The 14,162-nt window shown below is 38.6% G+C and overlaps 1 non-coding gene across 1 annotated transcript; it reads left to right on the plus strand.

Moving 5' to 3' along the window:
• Positions 1-2,473: 2,473 nt before the first annotated feature.
• Positions 2,474-2,580, plus strand: LOC145629593 (small nucleolar RNA R71). Its single transcript, XR_014111757.1, has one exon. It is a non-coding gene; the product is annotated as a small nucleolar RNA R71 (small nucleolar RNA).
• Positions 2,581-14,162: the final 11,582 nt, after the last annotated feature.

Genomic DNA, 14,162 nt, shown 5'->3' on the forward strand with positions numbered 1-14,162 from the left:
TAGGCCCCGAAATTACGTATCTCGCATGTCCGGTCGGGCGGCATGCGACCGGTCGGGCGGCATTCGCCTGATCGGGCGAAAATTAAACTTTTTCAACCCTTGTTCTCGCGCCCGGTCGGGCCCAATGGACGATTATTCTGTTTTCTTCTTTTCTTCAATTTTTGCCTAACTCTTATCCTTCAAATCTGTACAAAAACTCATAAAACTCATTAGATTCCCTCATCTCTCCTCTCATAAGAAAAAAAAGAAAGAATAACTATCCTAAAAAGCATTAAAAAACAGGTTGCCTCCCGCAAAGCCCTGGTTTATATAGGTCCCGCATGACCTTCATACTAAGTACAAGAATTAGGACCCTTGACCTAACGCTTGGTCGGGTGGTTTCTCACCTGGTCGAGCAGTGTTTAGGCCACGACGCGGCTTCCTAACATACCCTGTGGCACGCCAATTCACATTATCTGGTGGATCCTCCTTGACTTGGAATAGGGGTTCTTCAATGCCACGCAATAAAGATCCCTTTTCGATCGAGGTTTGCTTCAAATTGTCATTGCATTTAGCACTTGCGACTCAATCTGGCCGAACACTCACCGTATGCTCAATTTCCACAACTTGCTTGATTCATTCCACATTTTAATCCTCAAAGCCAAGACCGACAGTGTAGAGGGCTCTTTTTATTGCATCAACTTCCTTCTGCCATATGTCAATCTCACCTGAAAAGGATGCAACACAAGATACCTCCTCCAAGGGATCTTTTACTAGAGCTTGGGGCTTGTTAGAATAATTATGAACCACATTAACACTAAAGCACTTCTCCTCTGTCATGGGGCATTTAGGGTATTATTAAGATTAAAAATAATTTTATCGTCCCCTACTGATAGTGTTAATTTGCCACTTCTCATATCTATAATTGCTCTAGCAGTGTTAAGGAATGGTCTACCCAAAATAATTGGAGTTTGCATATCCTCAGCCATATCAAGAACAAAAAAAAATCAACAGATATGTAAAATTTACCTACTCTAACAGGAATGTCCTCTAAAACATCTAGAGGGTATTTAAAATAACGGTCGGCTATTTGTAAAGTAATATTAGTAGCTATTAATTTACCCATATTTAACTTGGAACACACAGATAATGGCATAACACTAACGCTAGCACCCAAATCACACAATGCATTATTAATCATTAGATTGCCAATATGACAAGGGATAGAATAACTACCCGGATCTTTTAATTTAGGTGGAGATTTATTTTCAAGTACGGCACTACACTCTGCAGTGAAAGCTATTGTCTCTACCTCACTAATAGACCTTTTTCTTGTCAATATTTCCTTCATAAATTTTGCATATGCAGGAATTTGTGTGATTAATTCAGTGAAGGGAACTGTTACCTTCAAATATTTTACCGGAAACTTACCAAACTTCTTGTCCAAATTTGTTTTCAAGTGACAATTGGGAAATGGAAGTTTGATAACTGCCTTTGGAGCATTACTGCTCTTATGTGGAGTAGCCACCTTTCCTGGAGTCGTACCCTGCAATGTAAATCAGATATATTAGTCCTACTCGTTAGCCCTGCGGGGCTGTTAGCTACATTGTCAGGTTTAACGGAATCAAGATTAACAATATTTAATAAAACAGTTTCATCATCTCTGGGCATAGGGGGCCCTTCATAGTTTGAACCACTCCATAGAGTAATTGCATAAGCTTGATTCGTAGGCCTGGCCGGCGGCGCTAGTAGAGCTCCCTTTTGACGGGCTTGTAGAGTAGCGGAAATTTGCGCAATTTGATTATCTACAATTTTATTCTGTGCTAGGATCGAATCAATTTGGGCATCTCTATTCTCGATGTGCTTCTGCATATTAACCAACATCGCTCTAATTTCTACAATGGTAGGGTCGGAAGATGAGGAGGGTTGTTGTGTTTGGTTCTTCTGGCCAGCATTGGGGTGGTAATATTTCTATTGTTGTTGTTGTGGCGCCTGTGGTTCTTGTGGTGGTGGATTTTTAACATAGGTACTTCGGTAGGAAAGGTACGGATGTTTTCGGTACCCAGGATTGTAAGTGTTGGAGTATGGGTTATTTTGCCTATAAGCTTGAAAGGCATTAACTTGCTCCACGGAACTCCTGCAATCTTGCTCTCAATGACCTAAAATTCAACATATTTCACAGAAAGCCTCATTAGCATTATTATTAATTGAAGAAACATTAGCTACATTAGCAGTGCTAAGATTATCTAATTTCTGGCAGATAGAGGTTAATTGAGTTTGCAAAAAGGATACAGAGTCAACACTATGCTTCCCCTTGTTAGCAAATCCTCTAGGATTCCTATATTGGGAATTATATATCGCCATATCTTCAATAACTTGACCTGCATCATCAACAATAAGATTCAAAAACCTCCCACTAGTTGCAGAATTTAAGATTATTCTAGATAAATTTCCAATTCCATTGTAAAAGGCTTGGATCAACTGCCTTTGTGCCAAATTATGATGGGGGCATTCTCTTTATAGGTCCTTGAATCTCTCCCAAGCCTCATATAAAGTTTCATCGGCTTCTTGGGCAAAGTTCTGAATTGCACTCCGTAGTACGGTTGTTCTCTCTGCAGGATAATACTTGTTATAAAAATTCAAAACAAGAGTTTCCCAGTCAGTTATACCAAGTGCAGTTCTATTTAATCCATTAAACCATAATTTGGCTTTTCCATTTAAAGAGAAAGGAAAAAGAATCTCCCTGATTTTATCTTGAGTGACCCTAGCTTGCCTGATGGTATTACAATACTAACAATAATCTGCTATAGGAAGATTTGGATCTTCACCCTTAGCTCCACTAAATTACTTCCTCTCTATAATCGTTATGAATTAGGGTTTAATCTAAAATTTTACCCCATCAAGAGCTGGAGTGTGAGTAAGGTGTGGAAAATATGTAAGCTTTGGTTATGAGTAATCACTAAGCTTCTTTGGAGCCGTCATCTCTGCTTCTAGATCTAATGATACCTCTGAATCGCTATAATCAGTAGGAGGATCTCGGTGATTATTATTATCACCTGAATCCGCCAGAATTTGCTTGTAAAGATTCTTCTGTCTATGAAACGATCGTTCGATCTCACGATCGAATGGGATGTAACCTGATCCGGAACACCTGGGCATAAACAAAAAAAACTAAAAGCAAATATCAGACTTACCTCAAAGAACTAACGTTCTCTGAGACAAAAAGAAATAACCTAGACTACAAAAATAATCAGAAATAAAAATAAAACCATCTCCCCGGCAAAGGCGCTAAGTTTTGAAAGGCTAAAGTCGTATCATCTAATCAAAAGTAATTCCTAAAACTACTAACTAAAATATATAGGGAAGTAGGGTCGAATCCACAGGGAAACGAGTCTTTTTATTCCTAATTAATTAATATAATCTAAATTATAAAGTAACCAAAATATTATAGAAAAATTGTAATCTAATAATCCCACCTTTAGTCGGTCTTCCATAAACAATCCCACCTTTTGAAATTTCAGAAACAATCCCACCTTTAACATGGATCTTCCATTAACGATCCTTTTGACCTATTACCGGTTAAACCGGTCAAACTTTTTTTATTTTTTTAATTCATCTCCTCCCACCTCCCTCCATGTTTACCACCTAAGCCACCCAAACCACTACCTCCTCAACTCCTCACTCCTTACCAGCCACCAGTCACCCAACACCAAGCACAACCCTCACAAAACCCCACCAACAACCCCTTACCAGTTACCACCCACGCACTCCTCCACCTGCAACCCTCTTACACCCACGCACTCCTCCACCAGCAACCCCCTAATAACACCCACGCATTCCTCCACCAACAATGAATTCTTTCGCCGCAGCAAGTTCAATCCACCATCCCAACCATTTCCCCTAGCTGCAGCCCCACCCCGCCCTCACCTTAGCTGAAACTCGACCTCATTTGAAACCCTAACCCCCACATGAACTGAACATCATCACCCAAAACCATATTTCGCGTGTGAAATTGTACGGTATGAATGAAATTGAATCAATCCAACTGCCATGATTGAGCTTAATTAAACCATTGATGAAAGATGTTGAGGATCGCTGATGATGATGCGTGGTGATAATGAATTGCACTACCAAGAAGAAACACGTGTGGTAATTGAAGGAATCAGTCACTCGGCCATTAGGGTTGCCGGGTAAGAGATGATGCCTGAGTTCGGTTGCCGGGGAATTGAAGGAATGCGGCTGCTACAGTGATGTGGAGGGGCGATGATGACGCCTGAGTTTGGTTGCCGGGAAGGGTTGCGGCACTGGTTTTGTTTTTTTTTTTTTTTTTTATAATTGGAAAAAAATAGAATAAACCTATTAAACATCGACACGTGTCATAAAACCTAAGAAAACCGGTTACCAAAACGATTCAAGCAGTCAGGGATCGTTAATGGAAGATCCATGTTAAAGGTGGGATTATTTCTGGAATTTCAAAAGGTGGGATTGTTTATGGAAGACCGACTAAAGGTGGGATTATTAGATTACATTTTTCCAATATTATAATCAAAAGGAACTAAACTACGAAGATTAAGAATAAGGAGAAAATAATGAATTAAAAGGCCTAGGTCATAGGTTCACCAATAAATAATATTCAGGGGTAAAACATAATGATCAATCATCAATGCATAAATCAATCAGATTATAAAGGACTTTCGCTACGTATTACAAAAATACAATTAATTTACCGGTATTAAATCTCATCTCTCGAATCTCGACTTAACCATTTATAAATTAACCTGCCTATTAAAACTAGACCTAAACATCAATTCTCATCTCTCGAATCTCGAATCAATATTGTCAAACTCATGGATAAAAGATCAGCGCAAATCTAGTCACAGAGCATTAAATCAATCAATAGGAAATTAATCTAGCATTAACAATTAACAACAATAAATTACCCCTTCATATTATTTATGGATCCCCACAAACCCTAGAAATAGAACTACTCACACATAATTAAATCTAAACAAATCAAAGTAATAAAAAAAGACATGATCAAAGGAATAAAAATAAATAAATAAGATTAAGAGAAGAAAAATCGTTACCAAAGAAATCTGGAATTAAGAATAGAGTTAAGAACAAAGTATAAGATAGAGAAACAAATCTAAAAGCTAAGTAGTGAGAGAAAATCTAAGAAAGAATTAACAAAGACTAAAAGAAGATACTAAACTCACTTAACGGAAAAGTATTTATACTAAGCAAGAATCCTAAACTAAAACAAACTTAGACGTTGAAAATTAACTCCTAATAATAACACGCGCCCGATCGGGCGTGCCTTTTTCCTTCAAATACACTTCTCGCGCCCGGCCGGGTTTGAGTTCAGGCGCCAGCCTTGCTTCCCTCGCCCAGCCGGGCGCGCCTCCGGCGCCAGCCTCTTTGGCCGGGTGGCACTCTTAGGCAACTATTTAGACTTCGATTGGGCTTCAATTCTTTGGGCCAATCTAGATTTCCTCTTCGGGTCTTGAATACTTTGTCCAAATGCCCCGGTATCACATATACCGAGCCCTTAACACCGGTTCGATGGCTCTAACCGGCCCTGGGGTACAGAATCTGATCGTTCTTCTCCAATGCTCGTAGTTGCTCCATAATATCTCTGGAAAATGCTTTAAAAGTGCAAATCCCCACAAAAGTCAACCAAATCTACGAATACACTAGAAAACACCAATTAGTAATAAAAGTGGCTCTAAAGAGCCTAAAACACTACTAAATATGATAAACGGACGGGGGTAAAATACTATATAAATACACATATAACCAATAAGTCTGGAATCATGACTGGAATTTCGGGGATGAAGGTACAAATCCATCCTAAAAGACATTGAACATGCCCTATAAATAGGTCTCTACTTTATTCTTCTCGTATTCATGTGCGCTTTCTGACTAACATACAATCAATAGGTTTACCCTAAACTTGTTTAGTCTATGTTGGTTGAATATTAATACACAAAACAAAACTATTATTGACGATCACTTGAATTATAATCATATTATCCTAAACAAGATTATTAATTATCTTTTTAAGCATGATTACAAGTACAAATTTCCTTTAAATATGGATAAAATGTGTGATCAAGCAATAACAATAAAATCAAGAAACATAATAACAATCATTATCATAATAACAATAATCATCATCAAAATAATAATCGTAATTATCATAATCATTTTAAAACATAATATTATTAGCATGATTCTAGGCATGATACTAACAAGATTAATCACAAACCCTATTATGTCACTTAGCATTAAAGATCAATTAGCCCTAATATGACACTAACATGATATTAGGAAAGAAATAGAAAGCATCATAACAATCATGCATGATATTAGAAATTTCAATTATCCCTAAACATGATACTAGGAAGAAATAAAAACATCCTAACATGATACTAGGAATCAACAAAATAATTAAAGCATGATTTCTATATCAAAAGATCAATAAAACAATTAAAGTACTTACTTGGATGACTCGTACCTCTTTCTAATAACAAAATACACACATTAATAACTTCAAGGAAAATAAATCAAATAATAAAATTAAATAATAGAAATAGTGATTTTGAACCAAACCCTCAGAAATATCAAACCTTTCATGTCTAGGGAGAAGGCAACTTTGAACTTGGCTAGGTGTGTAGGACTAATGAGTGAGGAATTTAGAGAGAGGGAAGGTTTAGATAAAGAATAGAGAGAAAACTTCTAGCTTTTAGAGAGAGAGAGAGATGATGGTTATGAATGATAATTGTGAATGAAACGACCCCTGTATATATGAAAAATAACACGGGATCAAAGAAAATCATATTCAGAATAAAATGCCTCATGTTGCCAACAACAAGAGTTAGCACCAGACGATAAGCTCGTCACTAGGCGATGACTCTATCGTCTCGTGCTGATTCACAAGTACAACACGCTTTCGTACGGTGAATCATCTTTTAAATGGTTTAACAGGTAATTCCGCGTCTAAGCAGATTTAAAATCAGATTTGTGATAATTAATATATTTTTTTTCTAAATAAAACTTCTTTTAAAAATATAATTATCAATCCTAATCTTATTAGAATTAAAAAGAACCTTCTAGATATTCCCAGAAGATTAAAATCAATTCAAATCATTTTAGGAATAATAATTAATAGGCCCTCCTCTAGATCATTGGGCCACATTTTAAATCATTGGGCCTAATTTAATTTAATCCATAACTTCCTCATTATTCATCGGAATTGGACTTATAATAAATCATTAGAATGCTCTTTTCAAGCCCAATCCAAATACAATAATATTGGACCCTTATCATGGACCAAACCAAATTGGAATGGCTATTTTTCATAGATAGGGTAAGAGAAGAAATAGTTTTGAAAACAAAAAGAGAAATATTTTAATAAAAACATCCTCATCACTAGCCTTTTCATAATTTCACTTCATCCGATAATCAAATGACATAAAAGGTATTCATCATTGGGTTTTATTTTGGGGAGACACATTTGGGTGTCTACAACGTCCATAAAACTCATAAGGGCATGTCCGGCCGTAGATTCGATAAGTCAGTCAATTTTTAGCAAAGGAAAGCTATCCTTCGGACATGCCTTGTTTAGGTCGGTATAATTAACACACATTCTCCATGTTCCATTTGGCTTCTTAGAAAGAACTACATTAGCTACCCAATAAGGGTAGCAACATTGCCGAATGAAACCGGCGTCCAACAGCTTGCGTACTTCACCTGCGGCCGCCAGATTCCTCTCTTCCTCGTGATTCTGTTTTTTCTAACGGACGGGCTTAATAAGTGGATTAACTAATAACTTATGTACTGCCAAGTCTAAGCTAATACCCGGCATTTCGCTTACTTCAAATGCAAACACATCTTGGAACTCTCTTAGAAGCTTAAGTAGGTCGTCCCTAAGAAATCCTACAGCTCGACCACGGATTAGGCTGGTCAGGATCAAGCACTATGTCCTAGGTATCGACGGCCGGCTAGGGCCTTAACTCTTTTGGCCGGCCGACGGTCATTAATTACTATGCTTGCTCTTTCTTGGCCACCTTTATTTTTTGGTCGACCTGGTATGCTTGGAGTGACCCTTCATCTAAGTTTGGTTCAGACGACTTTTCTCGACCACGGATAGTCGGCTTCACAGCCAATCGATTACACTCTTTTCCCATTTTGTGACTTCCCTAGATTAAGCCAATTTTCCCGTCCGATCTTTCAAACTTCATCAACATAAGGTGTGGCACGATGACTGCCTTAGCTGCGATTAGAGTAGGGCGACCGAGTATAACGTTGTAGCTTGTTAGCTCTTTGACCACTAGGAAGCGGATGACCATGTCCCTTCCTGCCCCTTTCTTCTTGAGCCCGACAGGCAAGTCAATCTGGGCGGACGGGTGGATAACTATTCCTCCAAATCCAATCAACGGGTGAAAGACGTCCTTGAGATAAACTTCTGGGAATTTTAAAATTTTAAGACAAGAGAGGCTGATGATGTCAGACAAGATGCCTGTATCGATAAGTATCCTCTTAACCTTCAAATGGGGTGTCTTAAGAATAAATACAATTGGATCATTATGCAAGGCCTTGACCTCTCCTTGGTCGGCCTCACTCACTGTTACCTCTGGGAAAGGCTCGGCCTTAACTCCTTCCGCATGCATTACTTATTTTCCCAAGTTCCATGCATCCTACTTAATTCCTCTCATGGTTGGGCCGCCTGCAACAAAGCCGCCTGATATGACATTCACAAAACCAGAGTTTGTGATATTTTCATCTTTTTCCTTCTCATTTTGCTTCTTCTTCTCAAACTTATTGTTTGTCCGTGTGTACGTGAACTTGGACTTTATCACGTACAAATAGAGCATGCCCTTCTCGGCCAGCTTGTCTAGCAACCTCTGCAAAATGTTGCACTCGTGTGTATCGTGCCCCATATCCTTGTTATAATGGCAATACTTGTTTTTGTTTCTGTACTGGACCGAGCCTCTCATCAGCGTGGGCTTCTCAAATTTAAACTTATCTTTGATCTATGGTTCGTACGTCTTTGGCTTCTTTAACTTGGTTTTTAGGTCATTAGATACCAAGAATTTCTTTCTCTTATTCTTTCCCTCTTTTTTTTTCCTAGCCGAGTCTTGCTTAGAAGATTGTCTTTTTCTACGCCCCCTTGGCCGATACTTCAGCTTTAGTGAGTGAACATAAGTCTACCGCCTTAATATAGGCTTCATCTTCCCACAGAACGCCTGCGTATGTCCGAACCTTTTTGCGGATCAAGTCAAATTTGAAACCATTATGCCTTAAACCCTGGAGAAATTCCGAATAGGCCATTTCATCCGGCAGATTATGAATTTAGGATTTTTCTTGATTAAATATTTGGACATACGTACACAAACCTTCCTTCTTTGCCTGAGAAATTGTAGCCAAATTAAGGCCAGTCTTCCTTGGTGGGATGTTGTATGAAAAGTTTCTAACAAACACCACGCTTAAAGTAGTAAAACATTTTAAGCATCCGGCCGACAGATTGTTGAACCAGTCCTGTGCAACACCCTTGAGGGTGACCGAGAAGCATCTGCACCAGGTGGCATCATCCACACATTCCAATTACATAAGATTCCAATACGAAGTGACGTGCTCTTCCGAGTTGCCCGTATAATCATAGGCACCTTCAAGTACACTTTTTACCTTTCCAGGCTAAGGAGTAATGGGGATCCCTTGAGAAAAACCGAGGCGGCTTGTCTTAAAGGTTTAGCATACACATCTGCCATTAAAGAGGCTGCGGCTGAGCAACCAGTCCGGCCGGGTAAGCAGCCTGATCGAACAGCTGACCGAACTGCCCATACTGTCCAAAGACAGAAGGGTTAGTCGGCGGAAAGGTGTAAAAATTCTAGAGAGGTGGATATTAAAACGGTTGCACGGGAGCAATTAGGATCGGTGTTTGAGTCCGATGAGCTTGGCTCCCACTAGTCCTGGTCGTGCTGGTAGGATTGGAGGAGGTATGGTTAGAGAGATCATCCGACATTGAAGGTGTAGAGGCTGTGTCCAAATAAGCTTTCGTTCACGTTGCTTGTGCCAAAGGTAATCTCTAGCATCCTTCTTACGCCGAGACGGCTTACTAATCTCTTTTTGGGGCTATCTGGCCTGCCCCCCAGCCGACAACGTTTTGTTAAGGGGTCGAATCATATCTACCCTTTGCACCCTCGGCACACGCTCATGCCAACGGCATGGGGTATTCCTCATATCTTTGGCATTGGTCGCATTTCTCTGGGTTTTCTTTTGCTGGCCCTATCCTTCTCTCTTGGGTGGCTGCCTAGAAGAAGATGGCCGCCTACCCTGCATTTCCTTTTGGATCTTGTTAAAAGCAACAAAGAGCGAACCAGTAGTAAATGGACGGTCATCTGATTCTTGGAATGAAGCGGTCAGAGGGTCGCTAGAATGAATTGTTGAGACTATGTTCTCAATAAAGCCGTCCTTGCCGGGACGAGGGTCGGCACCTTGTGTTTGGCCATCCATTGCAATAACGGATGAGTATCCCAACAGACGACACCAAATGTTTTGAGGTTTTTTTTAATTTATTTGGTTACTGGTTACGCTCTGATCTGACAACGCGACGCGGACACCTGCAAAACACGAATCTCGGTTATCGAAGATTCGCCTCCAACGATAAAGTTAGTGATCAGAAACGGAATAAATGTAGATAGAGAAAGTTGAGAGAAGTTGAAGCTTAAGTGCTCTATTATATGTTATGTCACAATCCATCCCTCCCATCAGCAATGATTAGGGTATTTATAGGGGTGGGGATTTGTTTCCTTTAGGGTAAGTGTCCTATAATTTAAGGCCATTGATTGGTTGCGCAATCAGCTAAAGACATGTGTCCTCTAGGGGCGCCGTTTTGCGGTATTCTAGTTTCTTTTGGGCCTCCTGATTTAAGGGACCTTTGAGACATATTTGATTTCAGATGCTCTCTTATTCATAGTACGTGCCATCTTCCAATGGTGACACGTGATGCCCATTATTTGGCCACTTGTCATCATGGGATTGGACCACGTACTTGAATTATTTTTTTACCCTAAACAATCACCATGTTGCATATTTAAAGGGAATATGTAATTGAAAATCATGCCTAATAAGATAATTTGGATGACCGGTTTAGTTTCCTTTTGAATCTTATTATTTAATTAAAGTGATCACAAATATTTTAGAATTATATGTTGCATTAATATTCAACCATCATCCCCGATCCTCCTTTCGTGGTTCCGAACCATATGGACTTAGTAATTGTAGGGAATATTTCAAGTATTATCCCAAACTTGAACCCCACTGTGGTCATACGCTAAAGTACGGTGGCGTCCAAAGGGAAAGAAGATAGAGCAAAAGAGTCGCCAACAAGTTTTAGGAACTTGTAAACCGTTCACGAGGTGAAGGTTACACCCCTTAACGATCCAGGAGATCGTTAAATCCAATAGATCTTGAACCATGAATGGTAGTTCGGGGATGAAGGTACAAATCCAACCTAAAAGAGATTGAACCTGCCCTAACAATAGGCCTCTACTTTATTCTAATTGTATTCATGTGCACTTTCTGACTAACATGCAATCAATAGGATTATTCCTCTAAACTTGTTTATCTATGTTGGTTGAATATTAATGCACAAATAAAACTATTATTGGCGATCACTTGAATTATAATCAAATTAACCCTAAACAAGATTATTAATTATCTTATTAAGCGTGATTACAAGTACAAATTCCCTTTAAGCATGCATAAAAGGTGTAATCAAGAAATAACAATATATAAATATCAAGCAACATAATAACCATCATAATAATAATCATAATCATCATAATAATAATCATAATAATTTTAAAAATAATAATAATAACAAGAATAATAATAATTATTATAATCATAATCTTGTTAATAATAAAGCATAATAAGAGCAAGATCCTAGGCATGATACTAACAAGATTAATAACAAACCCTAGCATGTCACTAAACATCAAAAATCAAATCTTTAATCCTAACCTGATACTAACAATCATAAATATTAGGAAGAATATAAAGGGAATCATGCTTTTAATCATACTTGATATTAGGATTTTTTAGTTTTTACCCTAAACATGATACTAGGAATCATGCTTTTTTCTCTCTACTTAGCTTTTTGATTAGTTTCTCTCTCATCTCTCAAATCTCGATCTAACCATTTATAAATTAACATGCCTATTAAAACTAAACCTAAACATCAATTCTCATCTTTTAAATCTCGAATCAATATCGTCAAACTCATGCATAAAAAATCTGCGCAAATCTAGTCACAGAGCATTAAATCAATTAATAGGAAATTAATCTAGCATTGACAATTAACAACAATAAACAAGACATGATCAAATGAATAAAATAAATAACTGAGATTAAGAGAAGAGAAATCATTACCAAATAAATCTGGAATTAAGAATAGAGTTAAGAACAAAGTATATGAGAGAGAAACTAATCAAAAAGCTTAGTAGAGAGAGAAAATCTAAGAAATAACTAAGGAAGGGTAAAAGAAGATGCTAAACTTGCTTAACGGAAAAGTATTTATACTAAGAAAGAATCCTAAACTAAAACAAACTTAATCGTCGAAAATTAACGCCTTAAAATAACACGCGCCCGATCGGGCTAAAGGCCGCTCGATCCGACGCGCCTTTTTCTCCGTGTACTCTTCTAAACAGCCGCGCCCGATCGAGCAAGCATCTCACCTGATTGGGCGCGCCTTTGGCCACACACCAGCACACTCTCACGCCACGCCCGATCGAGCTAAGCTTGCCCGATCGGGCCCTTGCTTCACCTCGAGGTCTGGAACTTTGATTGGGCTTATTTTTTCGGCCCAATCCGGATATCCACTTAGGGTCTTGATCATTCGGTCCAAATACCTCGGTATCCCGATTACCGAGCCCTTAATCATCGGCTTGATGACTCTAACTGGCCTTGGGCTTCAAAGATGGTCGTGCTCCTCCAATTTCCGTAGTTAATCCATGAAAACCCGGGAAAATGGTCCAAAAGTGAAATTTCCTACAAAACTCAACCAAAACTACGAAAACACTAGAAAACACCAATTAGTAATTAATTTAGAAGCAAAGGCACTGACATACAAACGATAATGTCTGTCGTTAGGCGCTAATTAATTTTTTTACGCATTGTCTAAATTAAGATAAAATTTAACCGTACAGAAGGGCAAAATCGTATTTTCCCTTAAAAACACTCTTTTATTCTAAATAAAACTCTAAAAAGTCAACAAAAGTCAATTTATCAATGCTAATTGAATTAGGAATGAAAAGAACCTTCTAGAAGATTTCTAGAAGAATCTAGAAGACCAAAACCATTCCGGAATGATAAATCCATATTAGGCCCTCCTCTAGATCATTAGGCCACATATAAGGCTCAAACCGGGCCCAATTTAGTAATTTGGCCATAACTTCCTGATTATTCATCAGAATTGGGCTTATAATATATCGTTGGAAAGTTTTTTCAAGGCCCATCGAACTACACTATTATTGGAACCATACTATGGACCAACCAGACTGGATTGGCTCTTTTCTTAAAATAGGTTTTCAAAAACAGAGATAAAAGAAAAGAAATTAAAACTATCCGCAACACTATACTTTCCACACTTTTACTTCATTTGATTATGACTTGACGTGAAAGGTACTCATCACTGGGTTTGGTTTTGGGAAGACACAAATGGGTGTCTACAGAAGCCCCCACTTTGCTGAGTTTGGAGAAACGCAAGTTTCGAAAACAAAAGTCAAAGTATCGAAAGGGACGGAGAATGATTCAGAACGTTCTGCGATCCCAAATCACTCTTGTAACGCCGATACCTGCAAAATAGCGTTAGTTAAAACAGATAAAAAAGTTAAGAAACGCGTATCTTGCACCGTCGAGCATACGTCTCTGAAAGTAACCGATTTGATGCTGCATTGCTATATTTATGTATTTTTGACGACTTCCTGCAAGCTAGAGAATGCCGCCTGAAGATTTCTACGCTTGTAACTGCCTCCAATTCCGCCATGATAGACTTCTGCAAGCTAGAGAACCCCATCGAAGATTGCTTCGCTGGAAACCACCTTCTAACACTTTGTGACCATATTCCGCAAGATAGGGAACGCTGCCGAAGATATCCTCGCTTGAAGTTATCCTCATTT

The sequence above is a fragment of the Chenopodium album genome, chromosome 4, assembly GCF_948465745.1.
Source record: "Chenopodium album chromosome 4, dcCheAlbu1.1, whole genome shotgun sequence".
NCBI lineage: Eukaryota > Viridiplantae > Streptophyta > Magnoliopsida > Caryophyllales > Amaranthaceae > Chenopodium > Chenopodium album.